This window comes from Cavia porcellus, unplaced genomic scaffold (assembly GCF_034190915.1).
Source record: "Cavia porcellus strain 051 isolate PalLab524CR breed Dunkin Hartley unplaced genomic scaffold, mCavPor4.1 scaffold_5, whole genome shotgun sequence".
Classification (NCBI taxonomy): Eukaryota; Metazoa; Chordata; class Mammalia; order Rodentia; family Caviidae; genus Cavia; species Cavia porcellus.
Window position 1 is genome coordinate 75,953,424 of NW_026947488.1, and position 13,879 is coordinate 75,967,302.

Here is a 13,879-nt window from a genome sequence, read left to right on the forward strand (position 1 = left end):
ATGTGACAGGTGTATGTACCAATGCCTCACACAATCACTATCTTTATTATGTATTGCAAATATATATTATAAAATTACTCTTAATTTTAAAGAAAGTAAAACAGAATAAGATCAATCAAAACAGAAAGATGAAAGTGTTATAGGACTTCAAAACCAGATAACAGGAAATCAATAATATATCTTGTTATTTTCAAAATAGCTGCCCATACCATCAGACATAATAAATCAAACAAAACAAGATAGAATAAAACCAAACCTAACAAAATGATGAAAACAATACAGGAATTCAAAACAAGATAATAAGAAATAAATAATGGTTACCACCTTTCCTTAGACATTTCCTTCCCTATCACTTTCACGATATCTATTGTACATTGGTTTTTGTTCTTATTTTTTTATTTTATTTTAAGAGAACTAAACCAAACAAAATAAGACAGAATAAAGCCAATCAAAACAAAACAGCAAAAGTAATACAGGACCTCAAAACAGGATATTATGAAATAAACCAATGCTACCAATGTTTGTTATCTTCAAAATAGCTGCCCATACCATCAGATACAATAAAATCAAACAAAACAGAACAGAATAAAAAAAATTGAATAAAACAAAATAGTAAAACAGAGCAAAACAAAACAGTGAGAACATTATTGGAATTCAAAAACAAGATAGAAGAAAAGCCCCCATGGTTGCTATATTGCATATTGTTATCCTCTAAATAGATGCTTACACTACCAACTTTAAGTCTGTAAAATCAATCCAACAGTATCACCATTAAGTTGTTTTGTACCTCAATTGCTATCAACTGAATCTGTGCTCAACAGAATTAGTCTGTTGCTTACAGGGCAAGGGTGGAGAGCTCCGCCTTTCTTGTCTCCCAGCCAGCCTGCCAACCAGCTCACAAGAAGGGTGCATCTTTTTTCTCCTCTCAGCCCACAGTCACTACTGGCTCACAGGAAAGTTACTTCCTCTATTTTACATTTTGAATCTCAATAACTCCTTCAGGTTTTTATGCGAGGGAGATAACACGACGTTCACCCATATGAGTCCAAAACATTGATCTCAAATTGCATCCATTTACCAGCAAGAGCTTCAAGATTATCCTTCTTCATAAGTAATAACTTTAAAAACAAATAAAGACAAATGGTTTTGTGGTTGAGTTTCAAGGTGTTGGAGTTCTAAGAGATTCATCCTGGCATTTTTACAAGGATGTTCAGCTTCTACTTTTCAAAGGCAATCTCTTCCCTTACTTAAAAAATTAGGCCATATATAATTCTTTTTCTAGACTTGAAACATCTCTCCTATTAATACTATAGTACACAGCTAAAACAAAGAACACAGCATAGTGAAAGAGCACTTGCCTAAAGGGTAAGAAGATCAATGTAACTAATTATTATGTGTGACCCAGTATTTCTTGGATCTGCTAATGATCCAATAGTTAGTAACCCATCAAACATGTATTAGGCTGCTGTTATGTACCAGGTACTATACGAACCACTGAGACTATGAAAAGAAAATAGATTTAGTCCTCATGCTTGTCTAATGGGAAAATGGATACTGAAGAAATAATAATAAATTGACCACAATTTACCTCCACAAACACGGACCAAGGAGAACCAGGAAGGAAACTAAGCCCTTGCCTGTGAACCAGCCAGAGTGCCAGCTAGGGAGAGAAGAAAAGTGTGTCCCCAACCCCTACTCTTGCCTGTGAGCAACTAGCTGATTAGGAGGTACTGTACTGTTTGATTGACTTTGCAGTTCTTTTTTGTTTTAAATCGGTACTGGACATCAACTCACAACCACCTGCTTGCAAGGTAGGTGCTTATGTCACTGAGCTTCCCCCCCCCCATCTTTGCAGTTCTAAAGCCGATAGTCTGAGTAACTATTGTAGATTTCTTACTGTCTTATCACTGTTTCAATTCATTTTATTGTTCTATTTTATTCCCTTTAAAATTAAGAAAAAAACCTCCACAAGACTCAAGTTTTCTCATGTATAAAACAAATATAATAGTATCTCATCAGCTTAGACGAGATTATAAAGTGGGGGAAAAAACCTTCATAAGCTTCCTTTTTTCCAAACTGACTACAAGCATCTACTACTAGCTTTTGACTTCCCAGGGCCACATAGCATGTATTATTCATCTTTGTAACCTCAGCAAGTAGTGCACTGTTTGTCAAGTTAGCAGAAATTTAAACTGTGTCTGCTGAGAAGGCAAAAATTCTGAAAGATTATAAAATCTTATTTTCACGTGATTAAAACTTTCTATTTTCCTACTAAGATTATCCATCCATTCATGAATTTAGGAAATTTATGCTGTAAAAAAATTAGCATAAACTAGTACTACAATAAAATATTTCCATTTCGCAGGTATTCATCATTAAAGTAGGTATTTGCATAGTTGAAGTATTATCATATGTATATTTTCATTTAGAGTTGCAGCTCAGTGGATGAGCACTTGCTTAGCATGCATGAGGCCTTGGTTTCCATCCTTAGCACCATGAAAGAAACAACCAGCCAAAAAATGTTTTCATTTGTCCATTTCATATAGCAAGCAATTGTCCCTAAGATAACTTCTGAGGATGGAGCATAACTTTTAGAGTATTTGACAAAATTATTTGTGATTTTAAAAAGACCTTAGCAGGATACTCCAAATATATAATTTATATTACATTCAAAATGAGATATATTTTTTAAAAATTAATTGCTACCAAAGTCTCATACCACAGAAAAATTTTCTAACAATGCTAAAATACAGTCAAATAAATAAATATATGAAAATACCAATGGACTTGCTTCTTGGAAAATCTATAGAATTCACAGAATTTAAGTCTTTGGAATTCTAAAATATGAATAGCAGAAGATTTTTACATTGTAAAGTCAATTGGTTTTTTGGTTTCTTTGTTTGCTTGTTTTGCTTTGCTTTTGTTTTTCTCCTAAAGGGCATAAGAGATAAATTGTGATTTCTGTTTCATGGAACTGCAGAGTGGAAGGGCTGAAAAGGGTCTAGGGATTGTGTGATTCAACCTTCTCATTTTCAGGGCCCTAGAGAGGTGAGGTGACCTGCCCATTACAAAGCTGGGGCTAGAAGCAGTGTGCTCTTCTCTGGGACAGGAAGCAGCAGCCATCTACAGAAAACATTGTCTGGTATCCTGGGAATTTGCTCGCCTGCTGTATGGAGATAGTCTGACCCTGGAGAGTCTAATTCCAAGACAGTTACACATGCATTCCAGATAAAGATACATCTTCAAATGAATTGAAATAGAATGAAAGACCAACACTGCTTCCTTTTTTTAAGAATAGAAAACTAAAATTTCTTTACTTAATATTATAAAATTCCTATTCCTTAACTTAAGGGAATGGAAAGTTTTCCAGTCAACCTTATCCCACCACAACAGCAGTTCCTCTCACACTTGCCTAACTCGCTGGCACACTCCAAACCCCACGCTGGTCTGTTGCATCTTTTACATGGCAAGCAGCCATCTCCTGCCCACTTGACCTCTTAGTCAAAAACCTCACTGCCAGCTCCCTTTCTCCTAACATTCGCCTATGTTTGGCTCAACCCCAAGACCTTCACAGTGTTTCACCAACTTGAGGTCTCAAAGTAAAACATAAAACTAAAAGTAGCTCCTTTTCACTTGTTTAGAAACATCTGATCTAATGCTCCATAAATTTTGAACTAGAATAATGGAGAAAAATGTGGACCTGGATATCACTCAGATTCACTCAAATATGGCTCTGATTCTAAACTCTTGAGAAAATTCTCAGTCTCTCTGAGATTCAACTTCATCTTCAAACTGGAAATCAGAACGCTTATCCCATATAGTTGTGGTAAAGAGCAAATGAAAATACACTGCCTGGCTTTTTTCTCCCTTCTCTAAGAGCCCAGTATTGTCATTCACTATGCAACTCTCTCTACATTTATATACTATACATACATATGTATGTATATTTGAAATTTTCTACTTTAAAACTTAAAAGCGTGGTGGTACATTCCTGTAATTCTAGCGCTTGGGAGGCTGAGGTCAAAGGGAAGCAAGTTCAAAGCCAGCGTAAGCTACACGGAGGTTCACGCCCAGCCTGGACTACACAGCAAGATTCTGTCTTTAAAAGAAACAAGAAAGAAAAAAAGGAAGAAAGAAAAAAATAATTTAAAAGAATTGTTGTCTGAAATGTTTAATAAATAAAATAATCTTTCAACCATAAAGATTTTCATAATATTTTGAGTAAATCAATAATTCAGAAGCTAGCTAGTATTATTTCATAGAAATTGAAATATTTTACAAAATATTCAGTGCTGTTAAGGAGGTTTTATTCTAACATGTAAATTATACAAATGATATTCGTGAGAAGGCTAATCAGCTTACCTATTGCTGATGCAATATTATTTTGAATATGTATTTGAAAATCATTATTTTTATTAAAATATTACCTATTTCTCTTTTCAGTTTATATAATTCAAAATAACTCTGGTATTGATCACCTTCAAATTGGGTATCTTTTCAAATTGTTGTCATATGTAGCTTGAATATTGATCAATAACTTATGAAATAATATTAAGTTTGATACACTTAAGTAAAATTAATGAGTTCATGGTTCAGAATAAATACTTGCTAATACTGTTTGGAAAGTACTATCCTCTACTTTTGAGACAATATTTTGCCTTTTGTGATAAAATCTCATGGTTTTTCCTCTTATCTACAAATGTCACCTTTTAATCCATTGTTCTGAATATTTCTTTAGATCAATCTGGTTAAATACTTAGAACCAACTTACTTAGTTTCTCTAAATTTTAGTTTACCAAAATAGATGAATAACAAAACTTTACCACCTATAATCCCAGCACTTGAGAGACTGAGTCAGGAGAATTACTGCAAATTCAAGGCCTGCCTGGGCTACAAAGTGACTTCAAGGCCAGCCTGAATTGCATAGTAAAAACCTGTTTCAAAAGGAAAAATAAATAAATAAAACTTTACAATTGTAAAAATATTTTTCTTTTGAAGAGGTCATAATATACTGAGTTATTCTATTATCAATTCTGAAGCATTTTTAGTAGCATCTATGAAATCTAATTTACTAATCAGGCGTCAAAACTATTGGTCTCAATGACTTGTCAAAGGTCACACACACAGACAATTATAAGGATCAAGTGATATGCATGGCAAAGTTTGACAACCAAAAAGTGTTACCTGAATGTTAGATATAAATAGACCTGTGATGAGCTTTTACAGTTGACTACTATTTTTAATACTGTTGTCTCACTTGTCTGATCAGAAAATATACACTTCCTCAAAAATATCATATTGTACAGTGAAGAATCACAAGCAGATGGAAAGGACACAAAATTCCTTAGATAGGGCTAGGGGTATAGCTCGGTGACATGAGTGCCTGCTTGGCAAGCCCAGGGTCCTGAGTTCAATTCCCAGCACAAAAAAAACCCTCTTTGGATTACAACATCATGTAATTTATATGACTATTAATAGTGACCCTACTATTGAAGTACCCTCCACAGCTCATTTATTTACTTTTTTAAAGAATCAAACAATTAAGATTGGAATTCTACTTAAATTCTAACTTGAGGATTGATTTCAATACTCTGAATCTCTACAGCTGCAATTTTCTATTTGGCTGAAGAATCACTGATAACTCTTGTACTTCGCTTTATAAATACTTGCTACAGCATACAATTTTATACTGTTACAAAATTTCAGCAAAATTTGTGTATTACTCTTTGATTCTCAGAACCATTTCAGAATTTAATGAGCTGCTCTAAAAAAGTCTAAAGTCTTCCAATGAAAGGTGTTTAGGACTTGCCAAATATCATCGTTGCTATGAAAATTATCAACCAACTAGAAACATTAGGTATTTCATGCCAAAAATATTGCTTTAACAATGATTCATTTTTGGTCATTAGTTGATTATTCTGAGTTCTCGTTATGCTGAAACTATATCAGCCTCAAGGAAAAAATGTTTTCAGATTTGGCTTCTTTTATGTGGTGGTTCTATCTCTCATGTACCAACCATAAATTCTTTGCCTTTGGGACTGCAAATGCCTCAGGATGTAATGGAAAGTTAGTATCACATGGCAAGACATTTGTTCCCATTGCAGAATAAGGTCAACACTGAAATTCAAACCCTAATAAGAATAAGTACATAAATGAGAGCAGCCACAATGAACAGATAAATAAAACAAACCTCAAGAAGTATACAAAAGACATTTTTAAAAACCTATGTATTCATTAATCTGTAGCATTTAATCTCTGTGAATTAAAATAAAACTTTTCCCCAATAGTTTATTATAATGATATCCCTATAGACATATTTTTAAAGTAAATGGTAAGACTTCTTACCCCTTTTTACCATATTTATTAGATTTTTCTATGTAAAGGAAATGTTACTTAAACTAAGTACTATCCAAAATATTAAAAAGAGTTCATTTTTTCTTGAATCAAATATGATTAAACATGGCTAGTCACAAAGTAACATGTATTCTTCATCAAAATTTCAGTCTTTCTATAGGATATTACAGATATTGTATTCTCAAAAACTTTTGTATATGATCCAATATATAGCTTGCATATTTTCTGAAATTTTTCTAAAGAGTGAAATATTTTGATTAAAAGGAAAAGAAACCATTTTTGTCTAATTAAAATGACTTCTTTCCTCTTCAAGATACATTTTTAAACAAGTACTCATCTTTGCAGAGAATTTCTCAGTGCACAAATGTTCCACAATAGAGGATATTTTAACAATGACAAGTTCATGTATTTATACACTATTGAGACTCTAATATGTGGCAAGCTCTATTGTAAGACTCTAGAGATACAAAAATGAACAAAACAAATGATAAACTTGCCCAGCTAGAATAATGCACTCTATTATAGGAAGAAGGACAGCAAACAAAATAGGCAAATAATAGAGCACATTAGAATATGGTAAGTGCTACAGAGAAAGGAGAAAAAGGCAGGAACCAGAAATAGAAGGTAGAGAGGCTTCCTGTTTTAAGTATATAGACAGGGAAAACCTCACTGAAAAGGTGACATTGAGCAAAGACTTCAAGGAGGTGACAGAATTAGCCATGCAAATATCTTGGGAAATAAGCAGCAAGTACAGAAAGTGCAAAAATCTTGAGGCAGACAGAACTCAGTAAAGTAGAGTAGCAAAGAGATCAACGTGGCTGAAGTGGAGTAAACACAGAACAAGACATACAGGAGATTGTTAGGAGTTTGGCTTATTCCAAGATGGGACACTGGATTTGAACAAAGTTGTGGGAGTCAGGAAAATGTAAATCATTTGGTGTGTTATTCATTCAGTCAGTCCTTCCGAGATATTGAAGATACAGTTCAAAGGAGATTTTAAGGACAAACTAATGAAAAGAATCATTACAGAAATGTGAGCAGAGTTAAGAGACGCCACAAGGAATACTGAGGCACTGGAAGGCCAGTACCTTGGAATGCAGTTATCACACCTGTATCCTAAGGAGACCAGTGAGAGTTGGAGCCATAGAAGGGGGTCTGACAGGAGGTATAGTCATAGAGGAATGCCAGAATCTCAGTCTATTTAGAAGGAAGAGGGAGAGAAAAATCCCCAAACTCTTCTTCCATAGCCTTCTGATCTTGTGCCAACAGCTCTCAATGGCTAAATCTAACTAGAAGCTAAAGAACAAGGGATCTTTAGTAATGAAGGGCATAATGTCTCATTCCTAGAATGCGGAAAAGGACATAGAAGGGCAGGGAAGAGAGAGGAAAGCAGCATTAGGCCATGACCAGCATACTTAAGTGTTACCAGAGCTGAAGAAAAGACATTTGTAGACCCACTTATACATTGACTGTTACATACAAAGAATCCAAACTTGTCCTTTGAGAATACAGATTTATAAAATCTTAGCACTGAAAGTGGTCACTCTCTTCATCAGCCTGCTCACTCTACAGCTAAAGAAAACTGAGACCACAAAGATAAAGGCCTGCTCAAAGACACACAGCTAGAGAGTGCTTCAGACCCTACCACAGTACCATCTCATTTTCTTTCAACTGTGTTTCTCATATTTTAATTATTTTTCTGTCCTTTATGTCCTTCTAATTCCTTTCAAAATTCTTCTATTTAATGAGTTAACTCTTTAGAGTTAAATAGTCCATGACCCTGTTTAATTGTTCCATTGAGGGAGGTAGTTCCTAAAAGAAAAGTAATTTTCCAATACCAAAATATGTTTATTTGAACTCAATAACGTGTTCCCAGATTTATCTATGTGCCTTTTTATCTTACTGATAAAATAAGGCTCAGCCTCAGCCACTCTAAAATTAGTTCTGCTTCTTGGAAATTCTTTGTCAAGTGGTTTTTATCACACTTATCTAATAATTACATTTAAACAAAATGACTTTTTTCATTGCTTTTAAGTGGGCCATTTCAGTTTTCTCTAATTAAAACTGTTGCGTGTATGTTTCAGTTATGGTTTTCATAGAGAAAACCATTGACTTGTCTCCTTGAGGTCCTGAAGTAGTTGTTTTCTAAAAGTTATTAACACTTGGCTAGAAAGTCATACATATTCTTAAATATTTCTACTATTTTGGTATGACCCAAATGTTATAATCCTCTTGAAAGAAAATATCCTTGATCGTGTAAAGAGAAAGTTGTTTTCTTAGGTTTTTCCATACATAATGTACAAAATATTCTAAACTATTAGAAGACAAAGATTTCCTTTGAAATGCAAATCAAATCATTTAATTCTCTGTTTATAATTGTCCTATGGCTTCTTGTTACAATTAAGATGTTTCTTCACTTGGCCAACAAAGACCTTGATTACCAGATGCCACAGCTCTGTTCTTACCACAAAATGGCTTCCACCGCAAAGCCAATGTAAAGTCCTTACTTGTCTCCCTATCTAAAATGTTCCTCCAATGGGGCCTCAGTTGATTAGAGCGTGGTGCTAATAAAATGTTCCTCCATGACCACTGATTAGCCTGCCTTGGCTCAAAGAGCACTTCGTCAAGTCACTTAGAGGACATTCACCTAAGAAGGCACAGCTCTGTCTCCTGAATTTTTTCATAATACTTATGAATACTCAAAAATACTACATTCCTCTGTCTTTGGTGTCTGTTTCCTTGTTAAAATATAAAAACTATTAGAACAAGGATTTTCCTTTCCTTGACTAGTTCACAACTAACCAACCAATGAAGCCTGCACATAGGAAGCTTCTAACTATATATTGAATGAATAAACAAACAGAGCTAATATTTTTTATTATATTTGGAGCTGGGTGTTCAAGACATATACATGATGCCATTATGAGATTTTAAACAGCAAAATAAAATATTTCTAATGAAATATTAATAAGTAAAATTATTTCAAACTTAATGATTAAGCTTTTTAAAAATCCAATGGTAAACACTTGAAAATAACAAATGGATTACATCCACGTAATTTGTCTTTCTTTAAAATATGCATATTAAGAATAGGGCTTTTTCCTCTTAAAATGCAGAAACATTGAATTGATGAAGTACTCATAAAAGAAATGTTTGTCAGCTAAAAATTTAGAAATATAATGGTTGTCAAGTAAACATGTAATATGCAAAAAAGAAAAATTATTATCAAAATCCAGGAAAAAAATAGGTAGATAAAAATTCTAAACATTGAAAGATGAAAAATTACTTATAGCTAATCAATTTAACTTAAAAATAGGTAATGAAGTGGCACACACCTATAATCCCAGAACTCAGGAGGCTGAGACAGGAGGATCACTGCAAATTTAGGTCAGCCAGGTCAACAAAGTGAGTTCAGGGCCAGCCTGAGTCATATAGTGAACCCTGCTTCAAAAAAGCCCCCCACAAATAGAAAAATTGTACAAAATGAGTGTCAAAATAATACTGTCTCTAAGACTCACTAGGGATTTGATACTCAAAACTATGAAGCCACTAAGGTTAACTTTTCATTTATATCTTCAGTTTAGTGGCTTCCTTTTCTTCTAAAGATCCCAGGTGTTAAAGATGGGGGAGGGGATTAATAATTTGCCAAGAAGCAGCTCATTATATGGTCATTTTAAGTAACATTCAGATCTGTAGGCAAACATGATTATGTGTTTAGCTTTTAATGAGTATGAATGTTTTCAAATAAGGATTTCAAATATTTTAAGCTTAAATGCTTAAATTGTTACATTTGTATGGGCTAAAGACTTATAATTTTTGAATCAAGATACAATTCTCTCTGTGTTTTTCAACCCTTGGCACCTACTAGCTAAAAGTAGTCTACTGTGTTTATCAGGATGATTTTCAGATAATCAAATCAACAACATTTGGACCATCCTTCATGTCTACATTCAATCTATGCAAATTTCTACACTCACATTTTTTTAAAGCTCTGTAAGGCTAGCAACAGTAACATACAGAAGGAACTATCACCTTTCTAGAAGTCTAGAAATTAGCAATGTCTTTTAATGTGCTTTTGTGAGAAAGTTACAACCTAAAATTAGAGGAATATCACCACTTGAAGCAATATGCAACCACACCTGTGTACACACCAGCTTCATATGTACAAGACAGAACAGATTAGTACTGCTTCACTTTATCAAAGGATGTCATTGAACATAAATCACTAGCTCATACATGATAGAATAGAGCTTCTTTATAAAACCATACATATCTAGTTGCTATATAAGTTAACAAATTCTATTGAAAGGGTATTGTCATCAGTCTCATACTGTGAGTTGCTATCTTGCTTCCAAAAATGTCAAAGCAATGTTACATCTGTTATCTTTTTCCTTACACACTCAGTGGTTTTGGTAGTATAACACCTGACCACTACAATGTTATTTCTTTTTATTCCTCTTCTTTTTAATTTGCAAATGATATCTTTGCTTTTTTCTTTTTAAACTTTATTTTATTAAAAAAAACTCAAAATTTTATAATTAAATAATAAGAAAATAATGATAGTGATTACACTGTGTATCATTAACTTCAAAGTAGTTACTCAGAGTACAGGACATACACCAAAAAGATTCTTACAAAAAAAGGAATAGATATTAACACAAGTCTTTCCTTTCAATGAACTGAAATAAACCAATAGTATAAATGAAACCAATTAACATAAATATTGAAGTGTTTTTAAAACAATGGAATTTGTAGTTTCCCTCTTTCCTATATATCTGTCTTCTATTTCGTTCTTTGTGGTTCTCATGTAAGAAAAATCACTCAAACTTTGAGCTTGTGTATTTGACTTATTTCACTTAACATTATGCTCTCAAGTTACAACCATTTTTTTCCTACAAATACCTCAGTTTTATCTCTTTTTGGTAATATAAATCTCCATTGTATAGAAAATTCCACATTTCCCTTATTCATGCATCTGTTAGTGGACATATCTGTTGTTTTCAAGATCGAGCTATTATAACTTGTGTTGCTATAAACATGGTATACCCCTGAAATATGATGATTTTAACTCTTTTGCAAAGACACCTAGAAGGGGGATAGCTGGGTCAAATGGAATTTCTATTTTTAGATTTTTAAGGAATCTCTACACTGATTTCCATTGTAGATGTACTAGTTTACATTCCTACCATATTTCTTTTTAGAAATAAGGAAACAAAAATTAGTAGACTTGCTGGCAATCACAAAACAAGCTGATAGTAAAATGAGTGCTCACTCCTGATCTCTCCAATTTCTTTATCACCAGTGGGCACATATAATATTAAAGAAATGAGAAAGCACATAGTGGTGAATATATTTTCCACTTATGTTACCCTACATTGAATAGAGCATTTAAACTAAATGGTAGTGCCACAGAACTAATATTTTAGTTTCCTAAGATTGTACGTTAAACTTAATGAAATAATGAAATAAAATAGGCTATAATAGGACATTGTATTTATTATTACTTCAAAATACACCCTTTTCTTCCACTGAAGTGCCTAAGCAACAAAAGTTCTTGGACATAAGCACCTGCCTTGCAATCGCAAGGTCAAATTCGATCCCTGGTACAAAAAAAAAAAAAAAAACTATACAAAGACTATTTGTTTAGATAACTGATATTTATCTCTAACAAATGAGTTTCGGGACCTGTAAACAACTCCATTTTCATTTTTCTAACAATTCAGTGATGAAAAAGTACAAAATAAAAATTTTTTTAAATTTTTTTGATCGAAGGAAGAGTACTGGGTTGAGACTCACACTGACTTTACATCCCTGACCCTTTTTAAAACTTTTGATACAGATTCTGGTTAAGTCACTAAATTGCCCAGACTAGGCTTAAATTTGCAACCCTCCTACCTCAGATTCACAGAATACTGGGATTACAGGCATGCACCACCATGCTTAGCTAAAAAAAAAAAAAAAAAGCTGTTTTTAAATGCCAGGGAACCCTGATGACGGAGAACCCAGGCTGTCCAACTGCTAATATACCCAAAGAATATACAATAAATGTCAGTACTTGGTAGTGACAGCTAAAGAGTTACTTCTCTCTACCTAGGCAGTTAATTCCTATTGCAATTATTTTTTTGTGGGTGTTCAGATTAATGTATCATTGATATTTTAAATATAACAGAAAGCATGGAAGTGGGGGTCGGGTGTTCTTGCTTATCTGGCTTACATTTCAGGATCTGGTGACTATGAAATAATTCACTGATACTGACAGGATTAGACAATAACCAGTAGGATTTAGAAGTATAATGTTTACAAGTGGTCAAAAGATTTTTCTACAGCAATGTTTTTCCTCAGTGAAAATAGTCCTCATTTTTTAAGTGTCTCACCTCCTTATACAGTCTTTTCTAAATGTACACCCCCATATACTGCTGCAATTCAATATTTCTGAGGCAAGTACACATGTAGGAAAAATGGTCAATTTGGGCGCTCTGGGAATAGTAATCAAGGATTCCCCCAGCCTCCATGTAAGGTTTGTGGGTGCAGGCCTGAAGCCAGGATAAGTCATTAAGGGCCTAACCCTAAGGTTTGGGTCTCCAGGGACCTCTCCAGTTCCAATAAATTAAGGTACCATGTTACTTATTAACAAGCTTACACACACCCAGTAAAGGTACTTACATGTAAGAGCTAAATGAATTCTTCATCCTTGGATCACAGCAAATTCATAATTAGGGCTATGTTAGTAACTCTGAATCTTTTTTTAAACTGACTCTACCCCGAGCAAGTAAGCATCTTGATATCATTGTTGGAGACAAAATTTCTAGCTGAAAGATACAGTACTATTATTTTGATTAGTTATTTGAAGGTTTTTAATTCTTTATGGGTCAACTATGACTTCTGTATCTTTTTTGTTGATTAGAGATAGTTATATAATCTGTACAATGATTTCAGTAATTTTAATAACCAGAATTCTTATTTCTCCCTAACAGTTTATAAAATTTACTTTTTTTCTTTTTTAATCTAGCGTGTTTAAGACACAGGGTCTTTCTATGTTGCCCAGGCTGATCTGACACTACTGTGCTCAAGTGATCTCTCTGTCTTAGTCCTTCTAAACTCTACATTTTTAAGGGCAAATATATAAAAGAAAGCAGGGTTTTTAACTTCGGAAAACATTGCTTTTAAGGGGACTATTTTATCAGTTTAAATACAGAAATCTCTGAACATCTTAATGAAACATTTTAATTTTATAATCCTAATCTTTTTTTTGTATCTTTCACTCCCTTTGTACCAGAAATTTAGCTTGCTTCTTGATCTCTTCTAAATTAGCTTTATCTTTATTTTCATTTCATAATAAATCCTTTATATATTCCTTCAGGAGAAATGGCCTTACAGATTACTTCTTCCCCCACCCCCTTTGAATAAGTGATTTAAGAGTATTAGGACAAATAATCAAGTTCATGTAATAAGGCAATACAATGAGTTAACAAGTAATAAGACATTTATTTTTCCAAAAACCTCATGGTCAACATGCATAACCACT